The sequence below is a fragment of the Megalopta genalis genome, unplaced genomic scaffold, assembly GCF_051020955.1.
Source record: "Megalopta genalis isolate 19385.01 unplaced genomic scaffold, iyMegGena1_principal scaffold1018, whole genome shotgun sequence".
NCBI classification, from domain to species: domain Eukaryota; kingdom Metazoa; phylum Arthropoda; class Insecta; order Hymenoptera; family Halictidae; genus Megalopta; species Megalopta genalis.
The window spans coordinates 7,501-27,500 of record NW_027477087.1 but is presented as its reverse complement, the minus strand read 5'-3'; the positions used below and the strand labels follow the sequence as shown (position 1 = coordinate 27,500).

At 35.7% G+C, this 20,000-nt stretch overlaps 2 non-coding genes across 2 annotated transcripts; both read right to left on the bottom strand.

Annotated features, from left to right (window-relative positions):
- Positions 1-755: 755 nt before the first annotated feature.
- Positions 756-910, bottom strand: LOC143263654 (5.8S ribosomal RNA). The gene has a single exon (XR_013037030.1). It is a non-coding gene; the product is annotated as a 5.8S ribosomal RNA (ribosomal RNA).
- A 1,328-nt stretch (positions 911-2,238) lies between these two features.
- LOC143263664 (small subunit ribosomal RNA) lies at positions 2,239-4,159 on the bottom strand. Its single transcript, XR_013037038.1, has one exon. It is a non-coding gene; the product is annotated as a small subunit ribosomal RNA (ribosomal RNA).
- Between the last annotated feature and the right edge of the window lie 15,841 nt (positions 4,160-20,000).

The following is a 20,000-nucleotide window of genomic DNA, read 5'->3' as shown; positions in this document are numbered from 1 at the left end:
CCGTAGAACCAGACTCGCGATTGCGTTGACACACACATCATAGCCACACCAATAGAAGAGTTTTAGGACGGTAACCCGGGTGGGGTGTTCTTTACTCAGAATATGTGCAACATCGGATCTATATAGCCATCGATACAATTCGTACACAAATGTGTCGTACGAAGAGAGAGACTTTTTTTCCTCTGGCAACATAACGGTAAGAGACATCCTTCCACACTCATAGGTTCCACTCCCTGGGGCTATGATATATATATACATATAAATTCAAATTCGAAGCAACGGTCACAATTCTACTCTATATTTTTGCGGGTTATGTGTTCTTTCGTTCAATTTCTTTCATGCGTTCGTTCGATCTCTGTACACAGTCTTCACATAGGACAGACTCGTGTAGTACGCTTTCGTGGGTTAAACCCATCTCGTTTCATTTCAGGCGACGTCGGGAGCGCGTTGAAAATGTACCAGTGAAATCTCGATAGTTCTACGGATACGAATCGTCCCGAAAAAGATTTTGTCACCGCTTCGAAGCGGTGTTTCAGACGGGCGGACGTATATAAAACATATACGACACACGACACCGCCTTCCACACTCACGCTAGTTCGAACACGATTTCCATCTCTCTCGAAGACTGTTAGACGTACGTAAAATTTCTCAATATTCATAGGACCGCGACAAACGCCGACGAAGCGCCCATCATTCGCTCGTACGTATATAGGCAACAAGTGCCATCAACGCAAGCAGTTTATAAGTACGTAAACGACCCTCAGCCAGGCGTGGTCCAGGAATTGTATCCGTGGACCGCAATGTGCGTTCGAAATGTCGATGTTCATGTGTCCTGCAGTTCACACGTTGACGCGCAATTAGCTGCGTTCTTCATCGACCCACGAGCCAAGTGATCCACCGTTCAGGGTAATTTTTCCCTTTTATTCTCTCATATATATATAATGTGTATTTGCTATCCACCACATTTTTGTGTTATATTTCGGAACAAGCCGATACCCGAAGAGCTCCAACCAGCGCGCGAAGGAGATTCGGGAGTCGTCGTACAACGACATAATTGTCCCTTAAAGAACGAGATATTTCCGTCGAAACCATATATATATGTACGAGCAAATCCAAAACCACTGTTTTCTTGCAAGTTCGACGGTCGGAGCGAATAGAACATTGAAAAGCCTTCTATCGAAGAAACACAGAGAGTATATCACCTCCAAAAACGACGGGGATATGGATATTCAAACTGGACAATTATCAACCCGATACTGGATTCGAAAAGTTTCTCTCTCCTTTCGTCGTTATTTACACCGGACGGACTCACGGCCGGCTCTAGCTGGGTGTCATATATATATACGTCCCACGCTCATGCTGCCACTAGCGCGCAACAGAGTAGGGTGTCAATGACAACGACACAGCATTGAAACGAGCTACACAAGCCGGTCTCTCTTGATACCAATGTAAACGAGCATTAAGTTATCTTCAGACTGCCCGATATTTTCGTCCTTTGGACTTTCCCAACGATTCCTTTTTTTCTTTTTTTTTTACACCACAGCGAAGACTTGAGGAAGCGTGATTAGCACGCTCGCATCCCTCCCTGTCCTACTACAACTGTGTGTGTGTGTGTAAAGAAAGAAAAAAGAATACATTGGCTTTCTCTCTATCGAGAAGATGGCCTACGCAACGCAGATCAAAGGCCTAATACGTGTAATATAATACGCGTCTGGCCGTGTATAAATCACGCACGAATGATCTGGTCGGGCCCAACTCTTCTCGTACGCTTATTTTTCCGTGTTGAGGCACTATCATAAAATCACACAAACCCCAACACGTGTGTGTCTTGGAAGGAAGATGGCCTACGCAACGCAGATCAAAGGCCTAATACGTGTAGTACACACGTCTGCCGTGTAAATCACGCACGAATGATCTGGTCGGGCCCAACTCTTCTCCACCACACCACATCCCAACTTTGTACATTTTTATATATTTTTGTGCGTTGGGGCACCTTCATAATCACAAACCCCAACAACACATATATCTCTCTCTCTTTGAAAGATTTGTTGTGGCCTACGCAACGCAGATCAAAGGCCTAATACGTGTAGTACACACGTCTGGCCGTGTAAATCACGCACGAATGATCTGGCGGGCTCAACAATATCTTTTTTTTTTATATGAATTCTTATCCACAAACTAATCGAATTCATTTTCTCTCCTCCTCTCCTCTCTCTTTGAGATATATTGGAACATTGTAATGATCCTTCCGCAGGTTCACCTACGGAAACCTTGTTACGACTTTTACTTCCTCTAAATAATCAAGTTTGGTCATCTTCCCGGCATCATCGGCAATGCCGAAACATTGCCGCGCACCAGTCCGAAGACCTCACTAAATCATTCAATCGGTAGTAGCGACGGGCGGTGTGTACAAAGGGCAGGGACGTAATCAACGCGAGCTTATGACTCGCGCTTACTGGGAATTCCTCGTTCATGGGGAATAATTGCAAGCCCCAATCCCTAGCACGAAGGAGGTTCAGCGGGTTACCCGGGCCTTTCGGCCAGGGAACACACGCTGATTCCTTCAGTGTAGCGCGCGTGCGGCCCAGAACATCTAAGGGCATCACAGACCTGTTATTGCTCAATCTCGTGCGGCTAGAAGCCGCCTGTCCCTCTAAGAAGATTTGTTTGTACGTTGGTAGTAAAAACCCCACCGGCAGAAGCCGAGAGCCTTCGAGATACCATAATTACGTCTATTTAGCAGGCTAGAGTCTCGTTCGTTATCGGAATTAACCAGACAAATCGCTCCACCAACTAAGAACGGCCATGCACCACCACCCACCGAATCAAGAAAGAGCTATCAATCTGTCAATCCTTCCGGTGTCCGGGCCTGGTGAGGTTTCCCGTGTTGAGTCAAATTAAGCCGCAGGCTCCACTCCTGGTGGTGCCCTTCCGTCAATTCCTTTAAGTTTCAGCTTTGCAACCATACTTCCCCCGGAACCCAAAAGCTTTGGTTTCCCGGAAGCTGCCCGCCGAGTCATCGTAGGAACTTCGGCGGATCGCTAGCTGGCATCGTTTATGGTTAGAACTAGGGCGGTATCTGATCGCCTTCGAACCTCTAACTTTCGTTCTTGATTAATGAAAACATTTTTGGCAAATGCTTTCGCTTCTGTCCGTCTTGCGACGATCCAAGAATTTCACCTCTAACGTCGCAATACGAATGCCCCCATCTGTCCCTATTAATCATTACCTCGGGGTTCCGAAAACCAACAAAATAGAACCGAGGTCCTATTCCATTATTCCATGCACACAGTATTCAGGCGAAGGTAGCCTGCTTTGAGCACTCTAATTTGTTCAAAGTAAACGTACCGGCCCACCTCGACACTCAGTGAAGAGCACCGCGATGGGATATTAGTTGGACCGCCCCGTGAAGAGCAAAGCCCACCGGTAGGACGTACCACATAATGCCAGTTAAACACCGCGAGCGATGAACCGACACTGTGACACACAGATTCAACTACGAGCTTTTTAACCGCAACAACTTTAATATACGCTATTGGAGCTGGAATTACCGCGGCTGCTGGCACCAGACTTGCCCTCCAATGGATCCTCGTTAAAGGATTTAAAGTGTACTCATTCCGATTACGGGGCCTCGGATGAGTCCCGTATCGTTATTTTTCGTCACTACCTCCCCGTGCCGGGAGTGGGTAATTTGCGCGCCTGCTGCCTTCCTTGGATGTGGTAGCCGTTTCTCAGGCTCCCTCTCCGGAATCGAACCCTGATTCCCCGTTACCCGTTACAACCATGGTAGGCGCAGAACCTACCATCGACAGTTGATAAGGCAGACATTTGAAAGATGCGTCGCCGGTGCTATAAGACCATGCGATCAGCACAAAGTTATTCAGAGTCACCAAAGCAAACGATGGACGAGTGTAAACACCCGCCACCGATTGGTTTTGATCTAATAAAAGCGTTCCTACCATCTCTGGTCGGAACTCTGTTTTGCATGTATTAGCTCTAGAATTACCACAGTTATCCAAGTAAATTTTAGTACGATCTAAGAAACCATAACTGATTTAATGAGCCATTCGCGGTTTCACCTTAATACGGCATGTACTGAGACATGCATGGCTTAATCTTTGAGACAAGCATATGACTACTGGCAGGATCAACCAGGGAACTATACAATATGTATATATAAAATGGACAAAATTTAAATCCTTTTCCATCGTCGCCTGTTTCATATATATATGTCAGGTCGACACACCACTTTTCTCTTTCAAATATGTACAAGTTTTGCCACATTCCGCGCTTGTAACATATCTTCTTTAACGCTCAATTTCTTTCATTTTTCTACCATACAGATATTTTACCGTACGCCCAAAAACGTACGTATTATATTTTTGTTCTATCGTAAAATCACATTTTTCTACGTACGCCAGCTTCGTACGTTTCTATCTTTGCCTTCATAAAATCACAAGATAATTTTATCTTCAAGAGTCTCGCTATTAACATCTTGTAAGATAAATGTACGTCCCAGCTAAAACGTACAAATACTTCAAGTTAAGTAATAATATATCATCGCTATTGACAAATTTTTAAGATCCAAGACACAGTTCTCTCTATATGTTTTAATATTTTTTATGTACTCAAATATATTCAAAGGAAAAAGTACATGGGTGATGCCATAGTCGTGGAAGCGCGTACGCTCACGCTGATCTTCTGACCGCCGGAAGCACGAAACCTCTGATCTGGGCAAAATCGGCAAGCCGAGGAAGAACGGACAGGACACATGCTGGACTGGCGAGAAAGCGTGTTCTTCCGCTCGCGCTAGGCATTTCGATTTCTGACACCTCTTGATTTAAAAAATCAGTTTTTTGATAGTTTTCTCTCTCCACTGGGCTATTCATTTTAGCCACAGTTTTCAATTGGTACGATTTGCTTCCAAATCTTACAGATGCATTTTAAAAAATTTTTCCATCGCTCGGACAGAAGAGTCGATTGCTCAGTGAGTACGAGTATACATACAAAGTGCATACGGGTAACCAACCCCGTAGGGCTTGCCACATATGGGCCATTCGGTCAAAGACACCGACCCGTGGCCACGCTGTGTGGAGAAAAGTCCGTAACGTAAACGGCACGAAACAGTCAGGACCGAAGCCCCGAAGGAGCTCTGAGACAGCTTCTCGACCGAGATCGTAGAATTGGCCCAAAACCCGCTCTGCTCCGTCCGCCTCGCACGGACCGTGTATCTCTTATAGATACCGAACGGCCGGCAAGGACGCCGGCGCCGCCGGCCGAATAGCACGCGCGCTTATGAGTGTAAACCGCCGCGGCAACAGACCGCCCGGCCGTGCTGTTGTAACATAGCGCGTGAACGAACGAAAAAAAAATTTATAGTAAACATTAAAATAAATTACACTACCGTAAACTAGACAAAAAATTACACATTTTTTCCCAATATGAAAATTTTCACAAACTTTTCAAAGTCCCATCGCATCGAGTAAACTTTTTTAATAACGCTTCCGCACGATTCTAAATGCTTAATCCATATGTGAAATCGTTCACTGATCACGAATATCGTATTTAAAAAAATTACAAAAATTTATTTTTCCAAATAATCAAAAAAAACCGAAAAATCACAAGAGTAAAGTACCATTATTTTAAACAATATGTCGTTCTAAATGCTTAATCCCTATGTAAAAAAGTTATCTAAGCAAGAATATGTAATTGAAAAAAATTAGAAAAATTTATTTTAGCCGTAAATCGAAAATAATGGGGACACCGGAGCTGTTCGAAGCGCCGAGACGCGCCGCGTACGGCCGAATATTTTCCAAGTCCCAACGTACCGATCAAGAGTAAAGTACCATTTTCCTACATTAGATTTCGTTCTAAATGCTTAATCCCTATGTAAAAACGTTAGTTAAGCAAGAATATCGTATTTTTAAAAAAATCTAATGATAGGATTTCCCAGAAAATTGAAAAAACCGTAAAATGTCAAGAGTAAAGTGCCATTTTCTGACATTAGATTTCGTTCTAAATGCTTAATCCCTATGTAGAAACGTTAGTTAAGCAAGAATATCGTATTTTTAAAAAAATCTAATGATAGGATTTTTCAGAAAATTGAAAAAACCGTAAAATGTCAAGAGTAAAGTGCCCTTATTTTAAACAATGTATCGTTCTAAATGCTTAATCCCTATGTAAAAAAGTTATTTAAGCAAGAATATGTTATTGAATAAAATGAGAAAAATTTATTTTAGCCGTAAATCGAAAATAATGGATCGAGCGAATCGGTCGATTGCGCCGAGACGCGCTATGATGCAACAGACGAGCGATTGGAACGCCCGAATATTTTCAAAGTCCCAACGTACCGATCAAGAGTAAAGTACCATTTTCCTACATTAGATTTCGTTCTAAATGCTTAATCCCTATGTAAAAACGTTAGTTAAGCAAGAATATCGTATTTTTAAAAAAATCTAATGATAGGATTTCCCAGAAAATTGAAAAAACCGAAAAATGTCAAGAGTAAAGTGCCATTTTCTGACATTAGATTTCGTTCTAAATGCTTAATCCCTATGTAGAAACGTTAGTTAAGCAAGAATATCGTATTTTTAAAAAAATCTAATGATAGGATTTTTCAGAAAATTGAAAAAACCGTAAAATGTCAAGAGTAAAGTGCCCTTATTTTAAACAATGTATCGTTCTAAATGCTTAATCCATATGTAAAAAAGTTATTTAAGCAGGAATATGTTATTGAATAAAATGAGAAAAATTTATTTTAGCCGTAAATCGAAAATAATGGATCGAGCGAATCGGTCGATTGCGCCGAGACGCGCTATGATGCAACAGACGAGCGATTGGAACGCCCGAATATTTTCAAAGTCCCAACGTACCGATCAAGAGTAAAGTACCATTTTCCTACATTAGATTTCGTTCTAAATGCTTAATCCCTATGTAAAAACGTTAGTTAAGCAAGAATATCGTATTTTTAAAAAAATCTAATGATAGGATTTCCCAGAAAATTGAAAAAACCGAAAAATGTCAAGAGTAAAGTGCCATTTTCTGACATTAGATTTCGTTCTAAATGCTTAATCCCTATGTAGAAACGTTAGTTAAGCAAGAATATCGTATTTTTAAAAAAATCTAATGATAGGATTTTTCAGAAAATTGAAAAAACCGTAAAATGTCAAGAGTAAAGTGCCCTTATTTTAAACAATGTATCGTTCTAAAGGCTTAATCCCTATGTAAAAAAGTTATTTAAGCAGGAATATGTTATTGAAAAAAATTAGAAAAATTTATTTTAGCCGTAAATCGAAAATAATGGATCGAGCGAATCGGTCGATTGCGCCGAGACGCGCTATGATGCAACAGACGAGCGATTGGAACGCCCGAATATTTTCAAAGTCCCAACGTACCGATCAAGAGTAAAGTACCATTTTCCTACATTAGATTTCGTTCTAAATGCTTAATCCCTATGTAAAAACGTTAGTTAAGCAAGAATATCGTATTTTTAAAAAAATCTAATGATAGGATTTCCCAGAAAATTGAAAAAACCGAAAAATGTCAAGAGTAAAGTGCCATTTTCTGACATTAGATTTCGTTCTAAATGTTTAATCCCTATGTAGAAACGTTAGTTAAGCAAGAATATCGTATTTTTAAAAAAATCTAATGATAGGATTTTTCAGAAAATTGAAAAAACCGTAAAATGTCAAGAGTAAAGTGCCCTTATTTTAAACAATGTATCGTTCTAAATGCTTAATCCATATGTAAAAAAGTTATTTAAGCAGGAATATGTTATTGAATAAAATGAGAAAAATTTATTTTAGCCGTAAATCGAAAATAATTGATCGAGCGAATCGGTCGATTGCGCCGAGACGCGCTATGATGCAACAGACGAGCGATTGGAACGCCCGAATATTTTCAAAGTCCCAACGTACCGATCAAGAGTAAAGTACCATTTTCCTACATTAGATTTCGTTCTAAATGCTTAATCCCTATGTAAAAACGTTAGTTAAGCAAGAATATCGTATTTTTAAAAAAATCTAATGATAGGATTTTCCAGAAAATTGGAAAAACCGAAAAATGTCAAGAGTAAAGTGCCATTTTCTGACATTAGATTTCGTTCTAAATGCTTAATCCCTATGTAGAAACGTTAGTTAAGCAAGAATATCGTATTTTTAAAAAAATCTAATGATAGGATTTTTCAGAAAATTGAAAAAACCGTAAAATGTCAAGAGTAAAGTGCCCTTATTTTAAACAATGTATCGTTCTAAATGCTTAATCCATATGTAAAAAAGTTATTTAAGCAGGAATATGTTATTGAATAAAATGAGAAAAATTTATTTTAGCCGTAAATCGAAAATAATGGATCGAGCGAATCGGTCGATTGCGCCGAGACGCGCTATGATGCAACAGACGAGCGATTGGAACGCCCGAATATTTTCAAAGTCCCAACGTACCGATCAAGAGTAAAGTACCATTTTCCTACATTAGATTTCGTTCTAAATGCTTAATCCCTATGTAAAAACGTTAGTTAAGCAAGAATATCATATTTTTAAAAAAATCTAATGGTAGGATTTCCCAGAAAATTGAAAAAACCGAAAAATGTCAAGAGTAAAGTGCCATTTTCTGACATTAGATTTCGTTCTAAATGCTTAATCCCTATGTAGAAACGTTAGTTAAGCAAGAATATCGTATTTTTAAAAAAATCTAATGATAGGATTTTTCAGAAAATTGAAAAAACTGTAAAATGTCAAGAGTAAAGTGCCATTATTTTAAACAATGTATCGTTCTAAATGCTTAATCCCTATGTAAAAAAGTTATTTAAGCAAGAATATGTTATTGAAAAAAATTAGAAAAATTTATTTTAGCCGTAAATCGAAAATAATGGGGACACCGAAGCTGTTCGAAGCGCCGAGCGCGCCGCGTACGCCCGAATATTTTCCAAGTCCCAACGTACCGATCAAGAGTAAAGTACCATTTTCCTACATTAGATTTCGTTCTAAATGCTTAATCCCTATGTAAAAACGTTAGTTAAGCAAGAATATCGTATTTTTAAAAAAATCTAATGATAGGATTTTCCAGAAAATTGGAAAAACCGAAAAATGTCAAGAGTAAAGTGCCATTTTCTGACATTAGATTTCGTTCTAAATGCTTAATCCCTATGTAGAAACGTTAGTTAAGCAAGAATATCGTATTTTTAAAAAAATCTAATGATAGGATTTTTCAGAAAATTGAAAAAACCGTAAAATGTCAAGAGTAAAGTGCCCTTATTTTAAACAATGTATCGTTCTAAATGCTTAATCCATATGTAAAAAAGTTATTTAAGCAGGAATATGTTATTGAATAAAATGAGAAAAATTTATTTTAGCCGTAAATCGAAAATAATGGATCGAGCGAATCGGTCGATTGCGCCGAGACGCGCTATGATGCAACAGACGAGCGATTGGAACGCCCGAATATTTTCAAAGTCCCAACGTACCGATCAAGAGTAAAGTACCATTTTCCTACATTAGATTTCGTTCTAAATGCTTAATCCCTATGTAAAAACGTTAGTTAAGCAAGAATATCATATTTTTAAAAAAATCTAATGGTAGGATTTCCCAGAAAATTGAAAAAACCGAAAAATGTCAAGAGTAAAGTGCAATTTTCTGACATTAGATTTCGTTCTAAATGCTTAATCCCTATGTAGAAACGTTAGTTAAGCAAGAATATCGTATTTTTAAAAAAATCTAATGATAGGATTTTTCAGAAAATTGAAAAAACCGTAAAATGTCAAGAGTAAAGTGCCCTTATTTTAAACATTATATCGTTCTAAATGCTTAATCCCTATGTAAAAAAGTTATCTAAGCAAGAATATGTTATTGAATAAAATGAGAAAAATTTATTTTAGCCGTAAATCGAAAATAATGGGTCGAGCGAATCGGTCGATTGCGCCGAGACGCGCTATGATGCAACAGACGAGCGTTTGGAACGCCCGAATATTTTCAAAGTCCCAACGTACCGATCAAGAGTAAAGTACCATTTTCCTACATTAGATTTCGTTCTAAATGCTTAATCCCTATGTAGAAACGTTAGTTAAGCAAGAATATCGTATTTTTAAAAAAATCTAATGATAGGATTTTCCAGAAAATTGAAAAAACCGAAAAATGTCAAGAGTAAAGTGCCATTTTCTGACATTAGATTTCGTTCTAAATGCTTAATCCCTATGTAGAAACGTTAGTTAAGCAAGAATATCGTATTTTTAAAAAAATCTAATGATAGGATTTTTCAGAAAATTGAAAAAACCGTAAAATGTCAAGAGTAAAGTGCCCTTATTTTAAACATTATATCGTTCTAAATGCTTAATCCCTATGTAAAAAAGTTATCTAAGCAAGAATATGTTATTGAATAAAATGAGAAAAATTTATTTTAGCCGTAAATCGAAAATAATGGGTCGAGCGAATCGGTCGATTGCGCCGAGACGCGCTATGATGCAACAGACGAGCGTTTGGAACGCCCGAATATTTTCAAAGTCCCAACGTACCGATCAAGAGTAAAGTACCATTTTCCTACATTAGATTTCGTTCTAAATGCTTAATCCCTATGTAGAAACGTTAGTTAAGCAAGAATATCGTATTTTTAAAAAAATCTAATGATAGGATTTTCCAGAAAATTGAAAAAACCGAAAAATGTCAAGAGTAAAGTGCCATTTTCTGACATTAGATTTCGTTCTAAATGCTTAATCCCTATGTAGAAACGTTAGTTAAGCAAGAATATCGTATTTTTAAAAAAATCTAATGATAGGATTTTCCAGAAAATTGGAAAAACCGAAAAATGTCAAGAGTAAAGTGCCATTTTCTGACATTAGATTTCGTTCTAAATGCTTAATCCCTATGTAGAAACGTTAGTTAAGCAAGGATATCGTATTTTTAAAAAAATCTAATCATAGGATTTTTCAGAAAATTGAAAAAACCGTAAAATGTCAAGAGTAAAGTGCCCTTATTTTAAACAATGTATCGTTCTAAATGCTTAATCCATATGTAAAAAAGTTATTTAAGCAGGAATATGTTATTGAATAAAATGAGAAAAATTTATTTTAGCCGTAAATCGAAAATAATGGATCGAGCGAATCGGTCGATTGCGCCGAGACGCGCTATGATGCAACAGACGAGCGTTTGGAACGCCCGAATATTTTCAAAGTCCCAACGTACCGATCAAGAGTAAAGTACCATTTTCCTACATTAGATTTCGTTCTAAATGCTTAATCCCTATGTAGAAACGTTAGTTAAGCAAGAATATCGTATTTTTAAAAAAATCTAATGATAGGATTTTCCAGAAAATTGAAAAAACCGAAAAATGTCAAGAGTAAAGTGCCATTTTCTGACATTAGATTTCGTTCTAAATGCTTAATCCCTATGTAGAAACGTTAGTTAAGCAAGAATATCGTATTTTTAAAAAAATCTAATGATAGGATTTTTCAGAAAATTGAAAAAACCGTAAAATGTCAAGAGTAAAGTGCCCTTATTTTAAACATTATATCGTTCTAAATGCTTAATCCCTATGTAAAAAAGTTATCTAAGCAAGAATATGTTATTGAATAAAATGAGAAAAATTTATTTTAGCCGTAAATCGAAAATAATGGGTCGAGCGAATCGGTCGATTGCGCCGAGACGCGCTATGATGCAACAGACGAGCGATTGGAACGCCCGAATATTTTCAAAGTCCCACCGTACCGATCAAGAGTAAAGTACCATTTTCCTACATTAGATTTCGTTCCAAATGCTTAATCCCTATGTAAAAACGTTAGTTAAGCAAGAATATCGTATTTTTAAAAAAATCTAATGATAGGATTTTCCAGAAAATTGGAAAAACCGAAAAATGTCAAGAGTAAAGTGCCATTTTCTGACATTAGATTTCGTTCTAAATGCTTAATCCCTATGTAGAAACGTTAGTTAAGCAAGAATATCGTATTTTTAAAAAAATCTAATGATAGGATTTTTCAGAAAATTGAAAAAACCGTAAAATGTCAAGAGTAAAGTGCCCTTATTTTAAACATTATATCGTTCTAAATGCTTAATCCCTATGTAAAAAAGTTATCTAAGCAAGAATATGTTATTGAATAAAATGAGAAAAATTTATTTTAGCCGTAAATCCAAAATAATGGGTCGAGCGAATCGGTCGATTGCGCCGAGACGCGCTATGATGCAACAGACGAGCGATTGGAACGCCCGAATATTTTCAAAGTCCCACCGTACCGATCAAGAGTAAAGTACCATTTTCCTACATTAGATTTCGTTCCAAATGCTTAATCCCTATGTAAAAACGTTAGTTAAGCAAGAATATCGTATTTTTAAAAAAATCTAATGATAGGATTTTCCAGAAAATTGAAAAAACCGAAAAATGTCAAGAGTAAAGTGCCATTTTCTGACATTAGATTTCGTTCTAAATGCTTAATCCCTATGTAGAAACGTTAGTTAAGCAAGAATATCGTATTTTTAAAAAAATCTAATGATAGGATTTTTCAGAAAATTGAAAAAACCGTAAAATGTCAAGAGTAAAGTGCCCTTATTTTAAACATTATATCGTTCTAAATGCTTAATCCCTATGTAAAAAAGTTATCTAAGCAAGAATATGTTATTGAATAAAATGAGAAAAATTTATTTTAGCCGTAAATCCAAAATAATGGGTCGAGCGAATCGGTCGATTGCGCCGAGACGCGCTATGATGCAACAGACGAGCGATTGGAACGCCCGAATATTTTCAAAGTCCCACCGTACCGATCAAGAGTAAAGTACCATTTTCCTACATTAGATTTCGTTCTAAATGCTTAATCCCTATGTAGAAACGTTAGTTAAGCAAGAATATCGTATTTTTAAAAAAATCTAATGATAGGATTTTCCAGAAAATTGAAAAAACCGAAAAATGTCAAGAGTAAAGTGCCATTTTCTGACATTAGATTTCGTTCTAAATGCTTAATCCCTATGTAGAAACGTTAGTTAAGCAAGAATATCGTATTTTTAAAAAAATCTAATGATAGGATTTTTCAGAAAATTGAAAAAACCGTAAAATGTCAAGAGTAAAGTGCCCTTATTTTAAACATTATATCGTTCTAAATGCTTAATCCCTATGTAAAAAAGTTATCTAAGCAAGAATATGTTATTGAATAAAATGAGAAAAATTTATTTTAGCCGTAAATCCAAAATAATGGGTCGGGCGAATCGGTCGATTGCGCCGAGACGCGCTATGATGCAACAGACGAGCGATTGGAACGCCCGAATATTTTCAAAGTCCCACCGTACCGATCAAGAGTAAAGTACCATTTTCCTACATTAGATTTCGTTCTAAATGCTTAATCCCTATGTAGAAACGTTAGTTAAGCAAGAATATCGTATTTTTAAAAAAATCTAATGATAGGATTTCCCAGAAAATTGAAAAAACCGAAAAATGTCAAGAGTAAAGTGCCATTTTCTGACATTAGATTTCGTTCTAAATGCTTAATCCCTATGTAGAAACGTTAGTTAAGCAAGAATATCGTATTTTTAAAAAAATCTAATGATAGGATTTTTCAGAAAATTGAAAAAACTGTAAAATGTCAAGAGTAAAGTGCCATTATTTTAAACAATGTATCGTTCTAAATGCTTAATCCCTATGTAAAAAAGTTATTTAAGCAAGAATATGTTATTGAAAAAAATTAGAAAAATTTATTTTAGCCGTAAATCGAAAATAATGGGGACACCGAAGCTGTTCGAAGCGCCGAGCGCGCCGCGTACGCCCGAATATTTTCCAAGTCCCAACGTACCGATCAAGAGTAAAGTACCATTTTCCTACATTAGATTTCGTTCTAAATGCTTAATCCCTATGTAAAAACGTTAGTTAAGCAAGAATATCGTATTTTTAAAAAAATCTAATGATAGGATTTTCCAGAAAATTGGAAAAACCGAAAAATGTCAAGAGTAAAGTGCCATTTTCTGACATTAGATTTCGTTCTAAATGCTTAATCCCTATGTAGAAACGTTAGTTAAGCAAGAATATCGTATTTTTAAAAAAATCTAATGATAGGATTTTTCAGAAAATTGAAAAAACCGTAAAATGTCAAGAGTAAAGTGCCCTTATTTTAAACAATGTATCGTTCTAAATGCTTAATCCATATGTAAAAAAGTTATTTAAGCAGGAATATGTTATTGAATAAAATGAGAAAAATTTATTTTAGCCGTAAATCGAAAATAATGGATCGAGCGAATCGGTCGATTGCGCCGAGACGCGCTATGATGCAACAGACGAGCGATTGGAACGCCCGAATATTTTCAAAGTCCCAACGTACCGATCAAGAGTAAAGTACCATTTTCCTACATTAGATTTCGTTCTAAATGCTTAATCCCTATGTAGAAACGTTAGTTAAGCAAGAATATCGTATTTTTAAAAAAATCTAATGATAGGATTTTCCAGAAAATTGAAAAAACCGAAAAATGTCAAGAGTAAAGTGCCATTTTCTGACATTAGATTTCGTTCTAAATGCTTAATCCCTATGTAAAAACGTTAGTTAAGCAAGAATATCGTATTTTTAAAAAAATCTAATGATAGGATTTTTCAGAAAATTGAAAAAACCGTAAAATGTCAAGAGTAAAGTGCCCTTATTTTAAACATTATATCGTTCTAAATGCTTAATCCCTATGTAAAAAAGTTATCTAAGCAAGAATATGTTATTGAATAAAATGAGAAAAATTTATTTTAGCCGTAAATCCAAAATAATGGGTCGAGCGAATCGGTCGATTGCGCCGAGACGCGCTATGATGCAACAGACGAGCGATTGGAACGCCCGAATATTTTCAAAGTCCCACCGTACCGATCAAGAGTAAAGTACCATTTTCCTACATTAGATTTCGTTCTAAATGCTTAATCCCTATGTAGAAACGTTAGTTAAGCAAGAATATCGTATTTTTAAAAAAATCTAATGATAGGATTTTCCAGAAAATTGAAAAAACCGAAAAATGTCAAGAGTAAAGTGCCATTTTCTGACATTAGATTTCGTTCTAAATGCTTAATCCCTATGTAGAAACGTTAGTTAAGCAAGAATATCGTATTTTTAAAAAAATCTAATGATAGGATTTTTCAGAAAATTGAAAAAACCGTAAAATGTCAAGAGTAAAGTGCCCTTATTTTAAACATTATATCGTTCTAAATGCTTAATCCCTATGTAAAAAAGTTATCTAAGCAAGAATATGTTATTGAATAAAATGAGAAAAATTTATTTTAGCCGTAAATCCAAAATAATGGGTCGGGCGAATCGGTCGATTGCGCCGAGACGCGCTATGATGCAACAGACGAGCGATTGGAACGCCCGAATATTTTCAAAGTCCCACCGTACCGATCAAGAGTAAAGTACCATTTTCCTACATTAGATTTCGTTCTAAATGCTTAATCCCTATGTAGAAACGTTAGTTAAGCAAGAATATCGTATTTTTAAAAAAATCTAATGATAGGATTTCCCAGAAAATTGAAAAAACCGAAAAATGTCAAGAGTAAAGTGCCATTTTCTGACATTAGATTTCGTTCTAAATGCTTAATCCCTATGTAGAAACGTTAGTTAAGCAAGAATATCGTATTTTTAAAAAAATCTAATGATAGGATTTTTCAGAAAATTGAAAAAACTGTAAAATGTCAAGAGTAAAGTGCCATTATTTTAAACAATGTATCGTTCTAAATGCTTAATCCCTATGTAAAAAAGTTATTTAAGCAAGAATATGTTATTGAAAAAAATTAGAAAAATTTATTTTAGCCGTAAATCGAAAATAATGGGGACACCGAAGCTGTTCGAAGCGCCGAGCGCGCCGCGTACGCCCGAATATTTTCCAAGTCCCAACGTACCGATCAAGAGTAAAGTACCATTTTCCTACATTAGATTTCGTTCTAAATGCTTAATCCCTATGTAAAAACGTTAGTTAAGCAAGAATATCGTATTTTTAAAAAAATCTAATGATAGGATTTTCCAGAAAATTGGAAAAACCGAAAAATGTCAAGAGTAAAGTGCCATTTTCTGACATTAGATTTCGTTCTAAATGCTTAATCCCTATGTAGAAACGTTAGTTAAGCAAGAATATCGTATTTTTAAAAAAATCTAATGATAGGATTTTTCAGAAAATTGAAAAAACCGTAAAATGTCAAGAGTAAAGTGCCCTTATTTTAAACAATGTATCGTTCTAAATGCTTAATCCATATGTAAAAAAGTTATTTAAGCAGGAATATGTTATTGAATAAAATGAGAAAAATTTATTTTAGCCGTAAATCGAAAATAATGGATTGAGCGAATCGGTCGATTGCGCCGAGACGCGCTATGATGCAACAGACGAGCGATTGGAACGCCCGAATATTTTCAAAGTCCCAACGTACCGATCAAGAGTAAAGTACCATTTTCCTACATTAGATTTCGTTCTAAATGCTTAATCCCTATGTAAAAACGTTAGTTAAGCAAGAATATCGTATTTTTAAAAAAATCTAATGATAGGATTTCCCAGAAAATTGAAAAAACCGAAAAATGTCAAGAGTAAAGTGCCATTTTCTGACATTAGATTTCGTTCTAAATGCTTAATCCCTATGTAGAAACGTTAGTTAAGCAAGAATATCGTATTTTTAAAAAAATCTAATGATAGGATTTTTCAGAAAATTGAAAAAACCGTAAAATGTCAAGAGTAAAGTGCCCTTATTTTAAACAATGTATCGTTCTAAATGCTTAATCCCTATGTAAAAAAGTTATTTAAGCAGGAATATGTTATTGAATAAAATGAGAAAAATTTATTTTAGCCGTAAATCGAAAATAATGGATCGAGCGAATCGGTCGATTGCGCCGAGACGCGCTATGATGCAACAGACGAGCGATTGGAACGCCCGAATATTTTCAAAGTCCCAACGTACCGATCAAGAGTAAAGTACCATTTTCCTACATTAGATTTCGTTCTAAATGCTTAATCCCTATGTAAAAACGTTAGTTAAGCAAGAATATCGTATTTTTAAAAAAATCTAATGATAGGATTTCCCAGAAAATTGAAAAAACCGTAAAATGTCAAGAGTAAAGTGCCATTTTCTGACATTAGATTTCGTTCTAAATGCTTAATCCCTATGTAGAAACGTTAGCTAAGCAAGAATATCGTATTTTTAAAAAAATCTAATGATAGGATTTTTCAGAAAATTGAAAAAACCGTAAAATGTCAAGAGTAAAGTGCCCTTATTTTAAACAATGTATCGTTCTAAATGCTTAATCCCTATGTCAAAAAGTTATTTTAGCAGGAATATGTTATTGAAAAAAATTAGAAAAATTTATTTTAGCCGTAAATCGAAAATAATGGGGACACCGGAGCTGTTCGAAGCGCCGAGCGCGCCGCGTACGCCCGAATATTTTCAAAGTCCCAACGTACCGATCAAGAGTAAAGTACCATTTTCCTACATTAGATTTCGTTCTAAATGCTTAATCCCTATGTAAAAACGTTAGTTAAGCAAGAATATCGTATTTTTAAAAAAATCTAATGATAGGATTTTCCAGAAAATTGAAAAAAACCGAAAAATGTCAAGAGTAAAGTGCCATTTTCTGACATTAGATTTCGTTCTAAATGCTTAATCCCTATGTAGAAACGTTAGTTAAGCAAGAATATCGTATTCTTAAAAAAAAATCTAATGATAGGATTTTTCAGAAAATTGAAAAAACCGTAAAATGTCAAGAGTAAAGTGCCCTTATTTTAAACAATGTATCGTTCTAAATGCTTAATCCCTATGTAAAAAAGTTATTTAAGCAAGAATATGTTATTGAATAAAATGAGAAAAATTTATTTTAGCCGTAAATCGAAAATAATGGATCGAGCGAATCGGTCGATTGCGCCGAGACGCGCTATGATGCAACAGACGAGCGATTGGAACGCCCGAATATTTTCAAAGTCCCAACGTACCGATCAAGAGTAAAGTACCATTTTCCTACATTAGATTTCGTTCTAAATGCTTAATCCCTATGTAAAAACGTTAGTTAAGCAAGAATATCGTATTTTTAAAAAAATCTAATGATAGGATTTCCCAGAAAATTGAAAAAACCGAAAAATGTCAAGAGTAAAGTGCCATTTTCTGACATTAGATTTCGTTCTAAATGCTTAATCCCTATGTAGAAACGTTAGTTAAGCAAGAATATCGTATTTTTAAAAAAATCTAATGATAGGATTTTTCAGAAAATTGAAAAAACCGTAAAATGTCAAGAGTAAAGTGCCCTTATTTTAAACAATGTATCGTTCTAAATGCTTAATCCATATGTAAAAAAGTTATTTAAGCAGGAATATGTTATTGAATAAAATGAGAAAAATTTATTTTAGCCGTAAATCGAAAATAATGGATCGAGCGAATCGGTCGATTGCGCCGAGACGCGCTATGATGCAACAGACGAGCGATTGGAACGCCCGAATATTTTCAAAGTCCCAACGTACCGATCAAGAGTAAAGTACCATTTTCCTACATTAGATTTCGTTCTAAATGCTTAATCCCTATGTAAAAACGTTAGTTAAGCAAGAATATCGTATTTTTAAAAAAATCTAATGATAGGATTTTCCAGAAAATTGAAAAAACCGAAAAATGTCAAGAGTAAAGTGCCATTTTCTGACATTAGATTTCGTTCTAAATGCTTAATCCCTATGTAGAAACGTTAGTTAAGCAAGAATATCGTATTTTTAAAAAAATCTAATGATAGGATTTTTCAGAAAATTGAAAAAACCGTAAAATGTCAAGAGTAAAGTGCCCTTATTTTAAACAATGTATCGTTCTAAATGCTTAATCCCTATGTAAAAAAGTTATTTTAGCAGGAATATGTTATTGAAAAAAATTAGAAAAATTTATTTTAGCCGTAAATCGAAAAAAAGACTGTTCGTTTCTCTGTCTCTCTCGCGCGATCGAACTATCGATGTTTCCCGACAAACTATTGGGAGTTTAATTAAACTTTATACATGAAATTACGCGTTCTGATCCCTGCTACACAGCCGTATACTTTTTATAATTTTGTGGAATCGGGAACCTTGAAATATTTAACATAACGCGGATCGTCTGTCTCTGTCTCTTTCTAGATCGGAAGAATCGATGTTTCCCGGCAAACTATTGGGAGTTTAATTAAACTTTATACATGAAATTACTCGTTTTGATCCCCGCTACACAGCCGTATACTTTTTATAATTTTGTGGAATCGGGAACCTTGAAATATTTAACATAACGCGGATCGTCTGTCTCTGTCTCTTTCTAGATCGGGAGAATCGATGTTTCCCGGCAAACTATTGGGAGATTAATTAAACTTTATACATGAAATTACTCGTTTTGATCCCCGCTACACAGCCGTATACTTTTTATAATTTTGTGGAATCGGGAACCTTGAAATATTTAACATAACGCGGATCGTCTGTCTCTGTCTCTTTCTAGATCGGAAGAATCGATGTTTCCCGGCAAACTATTGGGAGTTTAATTAAACTTTATACATGAAATTACTCGTTTTGATCCCCGCTACACAGCCGTATACTTTTTATAATTTTGTGGAATCGGGAACCTTGAAATATTTAACATAACGCGGATCGTCTGTCTCTGTCTCTTTCTAGATCGGAAGAATCGATATTTCCCGGCAAACTATTGGGAGTTTAATTAAACTTTATACATGAAATTACTCGTTTTGATCCCCGCTACACAGCCGTATACTTTTTATAATTTTGTGGAATCGGGAACCTTGAAATATTTAACATAACGCGGATCGTCTGTCTCTGTCTCTTTCTAGATCGGAAGAATCGATGTTTCCCGGCAAACTATTGGGAGTTTAATTAAACTTTATACATGAAATTACTCGTTTTGATCCCCGCTACACAGCCGTATACTTTTTATAATTTTGTGGAATCGGGAACCTTGCAATATTTAACATAACGCGGATCGACTATCTCTGTCTCTTTCTAGATCGGAATAATCGATGTTTCCCGGCAAACTATTGGGAGATTAATTAAACTTTATACATGAAATTACTCGTTTTGATCCCCGCTACACA